Consider the following 13534-nt stretch of genomic DNA (forward strand, 5'->3'; position numbering starts at 1 on the left):
TCCACAGATGAGATAAGTGAGGCCTGATGAGATTAAGCTACTTGCTCAAAGTCACAGAGGAGAAGCATTTGAAGGCAGGCCTTGGGCAGGCGCCGTGGGCTACACGCCCTCCGAACAGGAAGGCCATCATCAGCCCTCCCCAGCTGCTGGCTTCTCGTCCCGGATCTCGTCTTGGTCTGTGGACCAGGAGCCCCTCCCTTGGTTCCCTGCAGGACCCCTGGGCCCTGACTCTTGCAGAAATGACCGCATGGCCTCAGCAGCTCCAGCCTTAATCCCCTGAGCCCTCCAAGCAGGACCAGTGCCATCTCCAGATGATGGTTTGGAGTTGAGAGAGACACTTTGGATTTGGGGGGCAGTCCGAGGGCAGGGCTCAGACTGCCCTGTGTCAAGGGTTTTATCCTTACCTCGAGCAGCAGAGATGAGGTTTGAAGCTTTTTGGATCTTCCTGTCACTATCTGTCCTTTCCCTCCGAGTTGGAGGCTGGCTCTGGGAGCCGGATGTGGCTGGTTGGGAAGGCCACACGAACCCCATTCCAGGGTACAGAGATGAGTTTCCCAACCTCCCGCACAGCCCCGGGTCCTGTGCTTTTGCTGACAAGCCAGTGCTGACTCCTAGCCAGAGACTCATGCCAGGCCCCTCACTCCCATGTTTCTCTTGGCTCCCACCCTCTCATCGGGGTCCTGCAGAGGTGAGAAATGTTTATAGATATTGCACTAGATAATGTGTCTCCAACTCAAGTAGAAAAAGGCAGTTAGTTAAAAAAAGAAGTGATGCCCGGAACTTAATTTTAACGATGCACTGTAATGGTCTTCACTATGTTATGCATTAGCAGAATGTTTGGTAAAGCTGTTGCCTTCTCTAACTTGAGAGGAACCCCACGTGCCTTCCAAGCTGGCAACCCACGGAGAAGAGGTTGGAAAGCCAGAAGCTAGTCCTCTCTGTCGGTTACTTTTGTCTGCATTTGGTGAGGAGTTATGAGGAGGAGGTGAGCTCAGGGAAGAATTACATGGTGTTCAAGGGAAATAGAATCCAGAGATCCAGGGCCTTCCAGGGTTGAAAAATCTTCTATATCCTAAGTAGAAAAAGATGAGAAATAAGAAAAATTGGGGGCAACAAAAACCCAGTAAAACTTTTCCCTTGGGTAATGTGACTCAGGACAGGATCAGACTAGGGCATGCCTCTATTTATTATTCTAAATACCCTCAAGACAGTCATCAAGGAGAGGAGAGGTATGGAGGTGAACCAGCAAGACACTGGTGCTAGAATTGTCTAGGAAAAGACTTGGGGTGAGTGTGGCTATGGGCACCTAAAACTGACTAGAAGCAAATGGGTCTGAAGAATTGCATTGCCAACGGAACCATGAGCTGGGGTTCCCCTCCTCTCACAAATAAAAGTCCTTGACAATTTGCAGCTGTAAAAGGACCCTTGGACCTCCAACCGTGGACCTCAACCATGAGCAGGAGGGAGAGTATGCATCCCCGCAGGAGGACAGGCTCCACCTTACCCATTTCAGAGGTGGCCAAAGAGGATGGTGGCCAAGGAGGAGGCCCCCAGACGGAAGAGCCGGGGCCAATGCCAACAGTGGGCGGGAGTCTCCTGCAAAGCAGGACCAGTGAGTGAAGGAGCCTCCTTGCGGTGCCGTCCCTGTCCCACCGCTGTATCGGGTCCCCCAGGGGATCCCCGGGTCCCTGGCCCAGGAAGAGCCTCTTTGGATGAGAAGAGGCTGGGGCACCAGTGTCACCAGAGACCCCAGGCTTTGAGCCAGGTGCAGGGACTGGACAGGACTTCCGGCGGTGTCCCTTGGGGAGAGCGTGAGCGTGCCATGTGTGAGAAGAGACTGGCTGGTTTGGCACACAGAGGGTTTGGTTGCAGCAGAGACTTCGGTGTCTGCCCACCCCACCAGCGCTTCTTCCTGAGCATCTAGGAAGACGACAGGCTCCAGCCTGCCTTGCGTAAGGCCTGGTGCTGTGTGATTGGGACTGGACGTGGGTGGAAGTAAGGAAAACCACTTTCAGGCCCGGCCCTTAGAAACACCCCAGGTGATCCTCAGCCCGCTCCTACCCTGCCACAGACATCCAAGACATGTTCTAGATGGAGTGCCTACACAAAGGAGGAAGGTCGCCTAAACTCTCAAACTGCACGAATGAGACATAAACCTTCACTGTGTCAAATGAGGGCGATTTTGTGCTTTATTCATTTCCTCGTTACAGCCTATCCTACTCTGACTAGCACATCTTGCTGTATCAGACACATAGTGCAGTTGACCCTCGAACAATGTGGGGGTGAAAACCCATGTACAATTCAACTCACCAAAAACTTAACTACTAATAGCCTACTGTTGACCGGAAGCCTTATCAGTAAGATAAACAGTCGGTCAGCACATATTTTGTATGTATGTGTGTTATATCCTGTAAGCTAGAGAAAGGAAAATGTTATTAAGAATATCATAAGGCGCGGGGGGGGGGGCGCCTGGCTGGCTCAGTCAGTACAGCATGTGACTTAATCTCAGGGTTGTGAGTTCGAGCCCCATATTGGGCATAGAGCTTACTTTAAAAATAATATCTTAAGGAAGAGAAAATACATTTACAGTGCTGTACTGTATTTTTTTTAAAAGATTTTATTTATTTTGAGAGAGAGAGAGAGAGAGAGAGAGAGCGAGCATGGGTGGGGGAGGGGCAGAGGGAAAGGAAGAAGCAAGCTTCCCACTGAGCAGGGAGCCCGACACAGGGCTCAGTCCCAGGACCCTGGGATCATGACCTGAGCTGCAGGCAGACTCTTAACTGACTGAGCCACCCAGGCACCCCAGTATTGTACTGTATGGGAAAAAAACCAAACCACGTAGAAGACCCACATAGTTAAACCCATGCTGTTCAAGGGTCAACTGTACGTCACTGCCACTTCTTAAATATCAGACCTCATTTTGGCCAGCTTCTCTCTGGTTCTGTGCTCCAGCCTTTAAGAGGCTCCCCACAATCCCTCCCACAGGGCCTTTGCACATGCTATGTACTTGTGGTCAATCTGCCATCTCACTCTCCACAGTGACTGGGTTAAACCTACCCATCCTCAAACCTGTGACTTCATTTCCCTCCATTCTCAGGAGATGACCTCACTGACTTCAGGGAAAATCGAAGCCATCAGATAGGTCCTTCCTTCCTTCCCATATCTGCACAAGCCGTTCTGTTCCCACACAGGAGCTGTCTCTCCTCCCACGTGCAGCCAATCCCTCTACCTGTACTTCGGATCCCATCCTCACCTCATTCCTTCCTCCTCATCAAACAGTCCTTATATGTTCATGTGTCTCACTCAGCGGCTTCCAACTTGCACGCCCAGACTTCTTTGCCAGAGCCCTTCCCTTTCCTCCCCTTCACACCCCAACTTCTCCAACTTCCCCTTCACAACTGTACTTGTCTCCATTCCTTATCTTCCCCCGACTAGCTGTCCACTTCATTATTCTATGAGTGCAGCCCTCACCAGGTAGCGATGTTCTCTGCCTTTCTCATAAGCAGGGACGGAAGGTCCGCTAGCTGTGATCTGCCAACCCATGTGTTCGCAGGAGGTCTCGTTCATACTCCCCACATGCCTCTTTTCAGAAGAGATTGCATTACCCCATTTCTACATGAGGAAACAGAAACTCAGAGAGGCTTGCCTGCGGTCACACAGCTGGGAAGCAGTGGGACAGGAGGGAAACCCAGGTTTCCCCAGATCTTGGTGTGTACTTCCCAACACCCCACCTGTCCCAGACTTACCCTGACCGCTCCTTGCTTTCCTGAGCTTTGCCATATCCATGCACCATCTACACTAATATTTCCTTACTGTCTTCCTTGAGTCCCTTCTTTATTTAAACCAATTAATTTTTAAAAGGGAACTTGACATCACAACTGTAAATGGGAAAAACCATATCGATGGTGTCACTTGCCAAAATTAACAAGGTAGCTATAAAAACAAATACTTTGGAGATGCCTGGCTGGCTTAGTCAGTAGAGCATGCGACTCTTCTCAGGGTCATGATTTCAAGCCCCACGTTGGGCGTGGAGCCTACTTTAAAAAAAAAAAATTTTTTTTTTAAATACATAAAATGTTGTGGACTTTTTCTAACATTGTATTATAAAAAATTTCATATATACAGCAGTGTCCAAAAGAGTTTTACAGTGAATAACTGTATGTCCTATCCACCACTTAGATTCTACCATTAACTTTTTACTTACCTGATTCATTGCGTATCTGCCCATCTTTCCATCCCTCTCTACCCATTAATCCATCTACTTTTTGATTCATTTCAAAGAATATTATAGGTATCAGAATGCTTCCCTGAAATATTTTGGAACACATATCGTTAATTAGACTTACACATTTATTTAAAGTTGTTTTCTTTCTTTTTTTTTTTTTTTTAAAGATTTTATTTATTTGACAGAGAGAGACACAGTGAGAGAGGGAACACAAGCAGGGGGAGTGGGAGAGAGAGAATCAGGCTTCCCGCCGAGCAGGGAGCCCGATGCAGGGCTCGATTCCAGGACCCTGGGATCACGACCTGAGCCGAAGGCAGACGTTTAACGACTGAGCCACCCAAGCGCCCCTAAAGTTTGTTTTCTTTTGCTGTAAAATTTACATACAATGAAATGCCCAAATCTTAAGTGTACATTTGCTGCCTTCTGGCAGGTGCCCACACCAGACTCTTATCAGGAAATGGGAATTACCATCACCCTAGAAAGTTCTCTCATGCTCCACCCCGGTCAGTCCCTACAACACACCTCCCCACACCCCAGGCAACCATATCTCTGACTTTTTCTTTCATCATAGATCAGTTTTGTCTGTTCTAGAATTTCATAAAGATGGGAGTCATGCGGTATGTACTCTTCTGTGTGTGTCTGCTTTCAGTCAGCATAATGTTTTTGGTACTGCCCACACCAGTATTTGGTTCTGTTTCTTGTTGAGTCGAATGTGTCACATCGAATGACTCTACCCCATTTAGTGTATTCTTTCCACGAACGGGCACCTGAGCTCCTTCTGGTATTGGGCTCCAGACAATTCTTTTTGTGATCGAATGTTTTTATTTCTCAGTAAATATCTAGAGGTAGAATTGCTAGGTCATAGGAGGTGTATGTCTAGTTGAAAAGCAAGTGCCAGCACGTTCTCCAAAGCAGACGTACCATTTTACACTCTCACGGACAATGTATGGAAGATCCAGCTGCCCTGCAAGCTCGCCGGAGTTTGGTGTCAGTCAGTCCTTCAAAACCTAGCCATCCTTGTGGGAGGAACTGGCACCTCCCTGTGGTTTTCACTTGCAATTCCCTGACGATGAATGATGTTGAATATTTTTTTCACGTGCTTATTGGCAATTCATATGTCTTCTTTTGTGGGATGGCAGTTTTAAATTCGGTTGTTGTCATTTTATTATCGAATTATCGGAATTCTTTATACATCCTGCATGCCAGCCCTTTGCTGATACATGTTTGCAAATATTTTTTACTGCATTTGGGATTTATCTATTCATTTTCTTCAGTGTCCTTTGAAGAGCCAAAGTTTTAAATTTTTTTTAAAGATTTTATTTATTTATTTGACAGAGAGAAACACAGCGAGAGAGGGAACACAAGCAGGGGAAGTGGGAGAGGGAGAAGCAGGCTCCCCGCAGAGCAGGGAGCCTGATGTGGGACTCGATCCCAGGATCCTGGGATCATGACCTGAGCCGAAGGCAGTCGCTTAACCGACTGAGCCACCCAGGTGCCCGCCAAAGTTTTAAATTTTGATGAAGTCCAGTTTACCAGCTTTTCCTTTGATGGTGTTATTGCTTTTTGTGACCTGCTTCAGAAGCCTTTGCTTCCCCCTGAGCCACGAAGGTACCTTTATATCTTGAATGAATTTTTAGATATGGTGTGAGGTAAGGTTTGAGGCTCTTTTCTCTTTCTGTAGAGATACCCAGTTATTCCAACATCATTTATTAAAAAGACTTCCTGTCCTATTGGCTTGCTATGACGTCTTTGTCAAAATTCATGTCTGTAACTGTGAAAACAAACAAAACCACATTATTGAATTTTTTTAAATTTTAAATAAAATGTTCAAATGAAAATTAAATGCAGCTAAAAGTAGTCTAATTCAGTTACAAAAACTCATTTAAAAATGAGTTCCTCAAAAAAAATAAGTTCCTCACTGAGAAAAATGGGACTGTCAAGGACTGGTCTATCATAAAAGATTTCTTGGTTTCCTAGTATCGTTTATATCTAAAATGAAAATCAAGGGGCGCCTGGGTGGCTCAGTCTTTAAGCGTCTGCCTTCGGCTCGGGTCGTGATCCCAGGGTCCTGGGATCAAGCCCCGCATCGGGCTCCCTGCTCTACGGGAAGCCTGCTTCTCCCTCTCCCACTCCCCCTGCTTGTGTTCCCTCTCTTGCTGTGTCTCTGTCAAATAAATAAATAAAATCTTAAAAAAAAAAAAAGAAAGAAAATCAAGTTCTCCATCAAAAAAAAGCAATTCTCTTCTTAAACCGTGGTCTGAACCAGCTTTGAGAATGCCAACAGCCCATATGTATGTAGGTGGAGAGAGCCAAAGATGTGAACTGTCTTTCTGATACAATTATCGATCAGTTTGTCACATACAAAATGGTCGTCAGCGTCCAGGAGGATTGTGGTGAGATGCAGGTGTACAGTCGGTGCTTGGAAACCCACACCAGTGACCCCCATCACCTACGGTGCCCGTCGACCGTGTGGCAGGAGGGTCACGTGGTCGTGTGGGCGGTGTCCTGGTCAGTGTCAGGAGGACTGCCAAGACCACGCTTCTTTTAGCTTTCTCCCGAGCCTAAGAATAGCGACGTGTGCGTGCGCTGTGAGGCACTCCTCTCGTTTTAGCTGCCTTACTCCTCCCAGAGAAGGGCAGACGCACCCTGGTCACCCTGCCTTTGCTGGGACCCAGACGTGCACCAAAGCCACGCACCACCTGCCCGAGGTCGCTCCACTGGTGGGCTGGGGAGGTCGCACGTAAAGCCGGGCCGCCTGGCTCCGCGCCCGCCCTCCTAAGCCCTCCTCTGCGGGTTTGCCTTCTCGTAAGAAAAGAGCTTGGCACGCTGCCTACATGTACTCTTCCTGTTACTCGGTGATTTCGGTTTATAAATTGTTAAAAACCTGTCTGTCTCTATCCGTCCTAAAACATCAGGGAGTGTCCCCTTCGGGAGCCCTACACGGCTCCTCGGGCGCCCGCCGCCTGCATCCTGCCCAGCACCTCTTGGAGGCCCCTTCCGGGGCTGCCGCAGCCAGAGCACCCCGAATCTGTCCCCCGCCGCGCGGGCAGTCCCCGCCAGTACCCCACTAGCCTCGCTGTCCATGTCCCTGACATGGCCTTCATCTCGGACGACAGAACCCTCTTGTTTAGCTGGAGAATGGCTCTATGTGAGCCATGTTAACAGAGAAGTGGCTCACGCAGATCTGGGCTTTAGGAAGACCCCTGGGACAGGGAAGGGCCCTCCAGGCGGAGGGAAACTGCAGGGGTCAAGGAGCTGACAGAACGCGGGGCATGTCTGGAGGGTCTCGAAATGGCTCGTGGTGAGGCTGGAGCAGCGGGGCACCTGGCCGGTTAGCCTATGATCATAAATACACCTCCCAGTCTCCGTGGCTTAACAAAGCAAAGTTTAGTTCTCACTTGGGCCAAGTGCAGTGAGAACGGGGCAGCTCCTTCATGGGGTGGCCGAGTGTCCCAGGCTCTGCCTTCTCAGTGCGTGGTCGCCACGCACAGCGAGGGTCAGCAACGAGGCCTGGAAAGACGGCGGATTTTCGATGTCATGCCCAACCTTTTGCACTTAATTCTGATATGATAGTGTTGAAAGGTGATAATGCTTCACAGTCAGAACGGGCTAGGTTGTGCTGTGCTGACAACCAGCCCCGGACGGTGGTGGCCCCCGACAGCTTGCTCACACCGCATGCGCGTCAGGCCCGTGGGGAGCTCCGCGTGACGTCTGTCGCCGTCATGCCCGGCCTCACACTGGTGAGCAGCCCCTTCTGGAACACTGCAGGTCCCAGTGACAGAGTGCCTGGGTCAGCGCAAGCTGCCGGAGCAGAGCACCACAGCGATCCGGGCAGCCGACCTCTGTGCGGTGACTCGGCCACCCAGGCTGCTCCCATCTTTCATTCTTCTGTCCCAACACGGGGTCTGCACCCACACGCACGGCCACTTGTAACTCCCTCCGGCTGGGAGTGGACACACTGTGTTTATCGAACCACAGGGGAGGCCGGGGAATGTAAAACCATCCCAGACACTTACCGAGTGCTTTCTCTGTGCCAGGCTGCGTGCTGAGCACTTAAATGTGTCTCTTCTGAATCCCTCGGCCTAACTGTGTGAGTTCTGCTGCGGGACCTCACCATTGTGACCTCGTCATACAGCTAAGGGAACAGCCTTCGAGAAGTTAAGGGCATCCGAGAGCACAGGGCTGGAGATTCGAACCCAGACCTCTGGGTATCCAGGACCCCTGCCCTGGACCCCTGCCCTGGGTTCCCTGCTGATCACTGCCGAGAATGTCTTCATCCCCTTGGAGCCCTGGGATTGGGTTCTTATTTTCTGCTCTGTCTCATTTCATCTTCCCCGGGAGTCATGAATTTTTAAACCTCGTGCAAGATCAACCCGTTCACCCAGAGGAGACAGTAAAAGAACAAGAACAGGCAGAAACGGAACAGCCATCAAACAAGCAAGCTGGAGTTCTTCCAGGAAATGTCCACCTGGGGCGGGGAATGAACCAGAAGAAGTTGTGCAGGCATGGCGGGAGGTGGAGAGAGAGTGCTCAGGTCATCAAGGGAATTGTTGCCTTTTAGGAAAAGAGAGACAGAGAGTGGACTTAGGCCATCAGACTCGGGCTACTGCAGTTTCTGGTGGTGAGGAAGGACCTCGAGAGAGAATGAGCTGGGGGACCACTCTGGCTCTGGCACAGATGATGGACGGGTGGAGGAGGAGGTGTGGAGCCAACCATCATTTCCAGGGCTGTTTGGAGAGAGAGTTCCTAGGCCCTGAGGCCAAAACAAACAGCACAGCTCTAACTTCAAACAAACAAGCCCTGCCTTCTGTTCTGGCCCCGCCCTTATTTTCACAGGCAGCAGAACCAGAGAGGGTGGTTAATTAAGGAAAGTCACACGGCCCCGTCTGTGCCGGAGCTGGACATCAAAGCCAAGTCCTAGAAGAGGCTCAGAAAGGAGCAGGGATGTGACCTGGTCTCACTCAAGACAGGAGCCCTCCTGCCCCTTCCTCTCCCACCAAGGGGTATGCACCCCAAAGAAATGAGAGCAGGCATTCAAAGAGGTATTTGTACACCCATGTCCATAGCAGGATTATTCACAATAACCCAAAGTGGAAACAACCCAAGGGTCCATGCATGGCTGAATGGATAAACAACGTGTGGTACATCCACACAATAGAATACTATTCAGCCTTTTTTTTTTTAAAGGAAATTTTGACACATGCTACATTGGGGATGAACCTTGAGGACATGATGCTAGGTGAAATAAACCAGACACAAAAGGACACACACTGATCCCTCTCACAGGCGGTCCCGAGGGCGGTCCAATTCATAGAGACAGAAAGTAGCACGGTGATTGCCAGGGCCTGGGGGGGACAAGAGAGTGCGGAGTGAGAGTTTCATGGGCACAGTTTCAATTGGGGAAGATGACAAAGTTCTGGAGATGGACGCTGGTGATAGTCGTGCGACATCATGAACATACTTAATGCCTCAGAACCGTACGCTTTAAAACCGTTGAAATGGTAGATTTTCTGTTACGTGTATTTTGCCACAATTTAAAAAAAAGGATAACCGAGTCCTCCCTCTGCATCACCCCCAGTCTCCCGCTCAACTGCACCCCAGAGGCCTGCTTCCTGCTTCTTAGTCATCTTGGCCGATTCGGATGATTTTAAACCTTTCTTCTGTGGATTTTCGCCCCAAGGCGCCCAGCATGACCAAGGAGCTGAGTGCGGAAGAGGACAAGGGAGGCACAAGTTTCAAAAAAGAAAACTGCCATCAAAGCTCAGATTTTGGAGCTCTGGAGAACCTTCTAGTTCAACCCACGAGGCAACATCAAAGCAGCCACCAACTTGCCCCTCGGGGCCAGCTGCCTGGATTCAAATAATGACCCCTCCCCCATACGCTGTGTGACCTCAGACAAGTGAAGCAGCCTCTCTGTGTCTGTTTCTTCATTTGTAAAATGCAGGTGCTGATGCCACCCCCCACCCAGGAGCACACCTCACTATGGTCAGGTTTGAATGTGCTAATACACCTGAAGCACTTAGAACAGTGCCTGGTACCAAATAACAGCCCAAAAGAGAGTTTGCTATTATTGTCGTCCAGATTCAAGTGAATTCAAACTTCTGCTTGAATGCCTTCTGGGATGGAGAGCTCACTCCCCACCAGGGCACCCTGTTCCCGCATTAGAAGGTTGGGTGTGTTAGAAAGCTTTTCCCTCCCTGAACCTCTCTTCCTGACAAAGTTGGCCCTGCCCTCTGAGGCCTGTCATGAAGACACACGTCAATCAAAGTCAAATGACACCACCTGCTCAATGGTGTGCTGCCTCGTTTGCCTGAGCTGATATTCCTCCGGGGACCCAAAGCTCACACAGCCCAGAGCCCAGAGTGCAGCTGTCTGTCCCCATTCAGGACTCAGCAAAGGGTGGTGTGCACCTGCCCTGGACGCCCATCGGGGCCCTCTCCCATTGGTCCTGGCTGTGGAGTTCTGTGCACCAGGGGGCCCCCAAATCCTCTAGGTGGTTCCCGAGCCTCAACCTTCCAGGCTTCAGAGAGGAGGCACTGCTGGTGTCTGGGGCCAGCCCCAGGGTGTCTGTAGCCCTTTCTTCTCGCAGGAGGGATACAGGGCTGAACATTACTGCTCAGGACTGGGAAGGTCTAGAAAGGAGAAAGAGGTCACCCATCTGGCCGGGGCAGTCTGTCCCTTTGGAAAATCGCTGAGCTCAACCAAACAGTGTTAGAGTCTACTGCTACAGTCCCAGCACCTCACAGGTGAATTTGCCAGCATGTTCTAGCAGGGCTTGGCGTGGGTTCTGGAGTCAAAGCTGACTCTACCCCAACCTGCCCGTGAGGCCTACGCAGTTTCCTTGTGTGTAAAGTGGGGGCAGTAACAATAATCCCTGCTCGTAAGGCTGGACTGAAGAGTGAAGAGACGGCGCAGCTCTGCACCTGCATGGAAAATGCTTAATAAATGGGAACGGTTATGGGAAGAGGGGCTGAGGTGGGCCCTGGATTTCCCACTTAAAATCTGGAAGGATCATTTAGTCTGCTGCGTCATTTTACAGTTAGAAAAACAGGCCTCGAGCCAAGAGGTCTAGAAGTCACGCGGCAGTTTGGTTACCGCCCAGAGCAGCACCTGGTGAGCAGCTCCAAGGCTCTTGCTTCTTGTAGGCTCTGGCCCTTGCCCTGCTTGCCAGGCCGGCCCCTTGTCTTCTGGAGGGCAGGTGAGGCAGGGTGGCTGGGGTTGGGGCGATAGTGGCTCTGCCCGCTCCTCTGTTCCCTCCAGGAGCCCCCCAGCCTTATGAGGGCAGCACGTGCCGCATCTCCTGCAGTTCCGCGTGAGAGCCGCTGGGTGTCGCCACACAGCAAGAAAACAAAAACAAAAACAAAAACAAACGACAGGCCGCTGGGAGCCCAGACCTAATGGGAGTTCAGTCTGGGAGCAGACACCTCCCAGAATTGCCCCCCATCCTCTGTGGGCTCCAGGCCAGGCTGTCCCCAGCAGCTCCAGAGTTCCCCTCACAGCGCTACTGACGATTTCAAACCTTTCACCACCTCCTCTGCCCCACCAGCTGCTGAAAGGGAAACCTGGCACAGCCTCTCGCAGCTGAGCGCCTCCCTGCAACAGTGCTCCAGCCCCCTGGGACCCGTCACCGCCCCCCCGCCTGCCAGTGCTACCCACCTTTGCCCTTGCAGGGCCTCCAGGTGGCGAGCCCTCCCTCATCTCCATCTGGGACGGGCCTGCCGCCTGCTAGACACTGTGCACAGAGGATTTCGAGTGCTTTATGTGTACCACAACCCCATAGGTAGGTACCATCTTCCAGAAAGGGAAACTGAGGCACAAATAACACGCATCGAATCTTAGTTATTAAGTAGTAGAGCCAGGGCTTATGCCATCGGCTTCAGAGTCTGAGCTCTTGCTGGTAACCACTTTTCTATGCACACTCCATCCCTCTCTCCTGACCGCCCATGGAGGTCTTACCCTCTCGGGTGTTTCATGGGTGGGGCTCACCTGAGCCTCTGTCATTAGATGGGGAGAGCAGGACTGTGTGCGTTCACCTCTGGCCTTGCAGCTTCTGACCCCTGAACAGAATAGTTACTCTGGTGGGGGCCTCCGCTTGGCCCCGGGCACCTCTGAGTCCAGGGCCTCTCTGCGGGGCTCAGGTGTGGTCGCAAGCTCCGTCTCTGGCAGGTCCAGTCACTTCAGGCCGACTGCAGCCAGGGCATCTCCTGGGTGGGGCAGCCCGCTTTCCCTCGGCATCCTCTTCATCCACACCTCACTTTCCCTTATGAGTCGGGGTGCTCTGGAGCCGACTCATACCAGCTCGTGAGAGTTGAAGGCAAAACCTCCAGGAAATCTGTGAGCTGGTTGTTGAACTCCGCCATTGTTAAAAATCAAATTATATAAACTTACAATTTAATAAATTATATAAAAACAAAGGTAATAGGGGAGCCTGGCTGGCTCAGTCGTTAAGCGTCTGCCTTCGGCTCCGGTCATGATCCCGGGGTCCTGGGATCGAGGCCCGCATCGGGCTCCCTGCTCCGCGGGAAGCCTGCTTCTCCCTCTGCTGCTCCCCCTGCTTGTGCTCGCCCTCTCCGCCCTCTCTCAATCTGTCAATAAATAAATAAATAAATAAATAAATAAATAAATAAAATCTTAAAAAAAAAACCCTGAGGGTAATAAATACTTCAAAGTCATCACCCTCTTATTATATTACTACATTTGTCTGTCCTTCATGGTCTCAAGGTCACTTCTGGCTATTGGATCTGTCCGGCGCAAATTCTGTATTGTGATGGCTCTGCAGCGGGCAGAGCATGATTTCCCAACCCCCTGCTCGGTGACCTTGCCTTAGTAGTTTGAAAGCAGCCCTGATGGGAGTATTTACACCACACACACGTGGCGAATGCTGCACATCGCGGCTCCCCACCCCCACCCCATCAGAGACCCGGTAAAACCGTTACAGGCTTCAAAGCCCCTTGGGGCAAAGGGCGCGGCCCAAGGGGAGCGGGCCTCACTCCCCTTGTAATCCTTCACCGACTCTGAGGCCTGGCCAGTGTCCTTGGGCCTCACCTTTCCCATCTGCAAAATAGGCTGAGAATACAGCTTTGAAAAACTGAGGCGCCGAAACCATGCCCTCGGGAAATCTGCCAACAGCCCCCCGAAGCGGGTCCAGTTGCGGCCCTCGGTGAAGAGGAGGAAATGGGGGGCTGTAAGGGGACAGGTCCCCTCATCAGAGATGACACATCAGGGTTGAGCCACACTCCTAGCTGCTGGGGCTTGTTGGCCCCATGACCATAGTACCCCGGCCACAGGGTGGTCTGGGGGATTGTCCGA

The sequence above is a fragment of the Mirounga leonina genome, unplaced genomic scaffold (assembly GCF_011800145.1).
Source record: "Mirounga leonina isolate KUSES-001 unplaced genomic scaffold, KU_Mleo_1.0 Mir_166, whole genome shotgun sequence".
Taxonomy (NCBI): Eukaryota; Metazoa; Chordata; class Mammalia; order Carnivora; family Phocidae; genus Mirounga; species Mirounga leonina.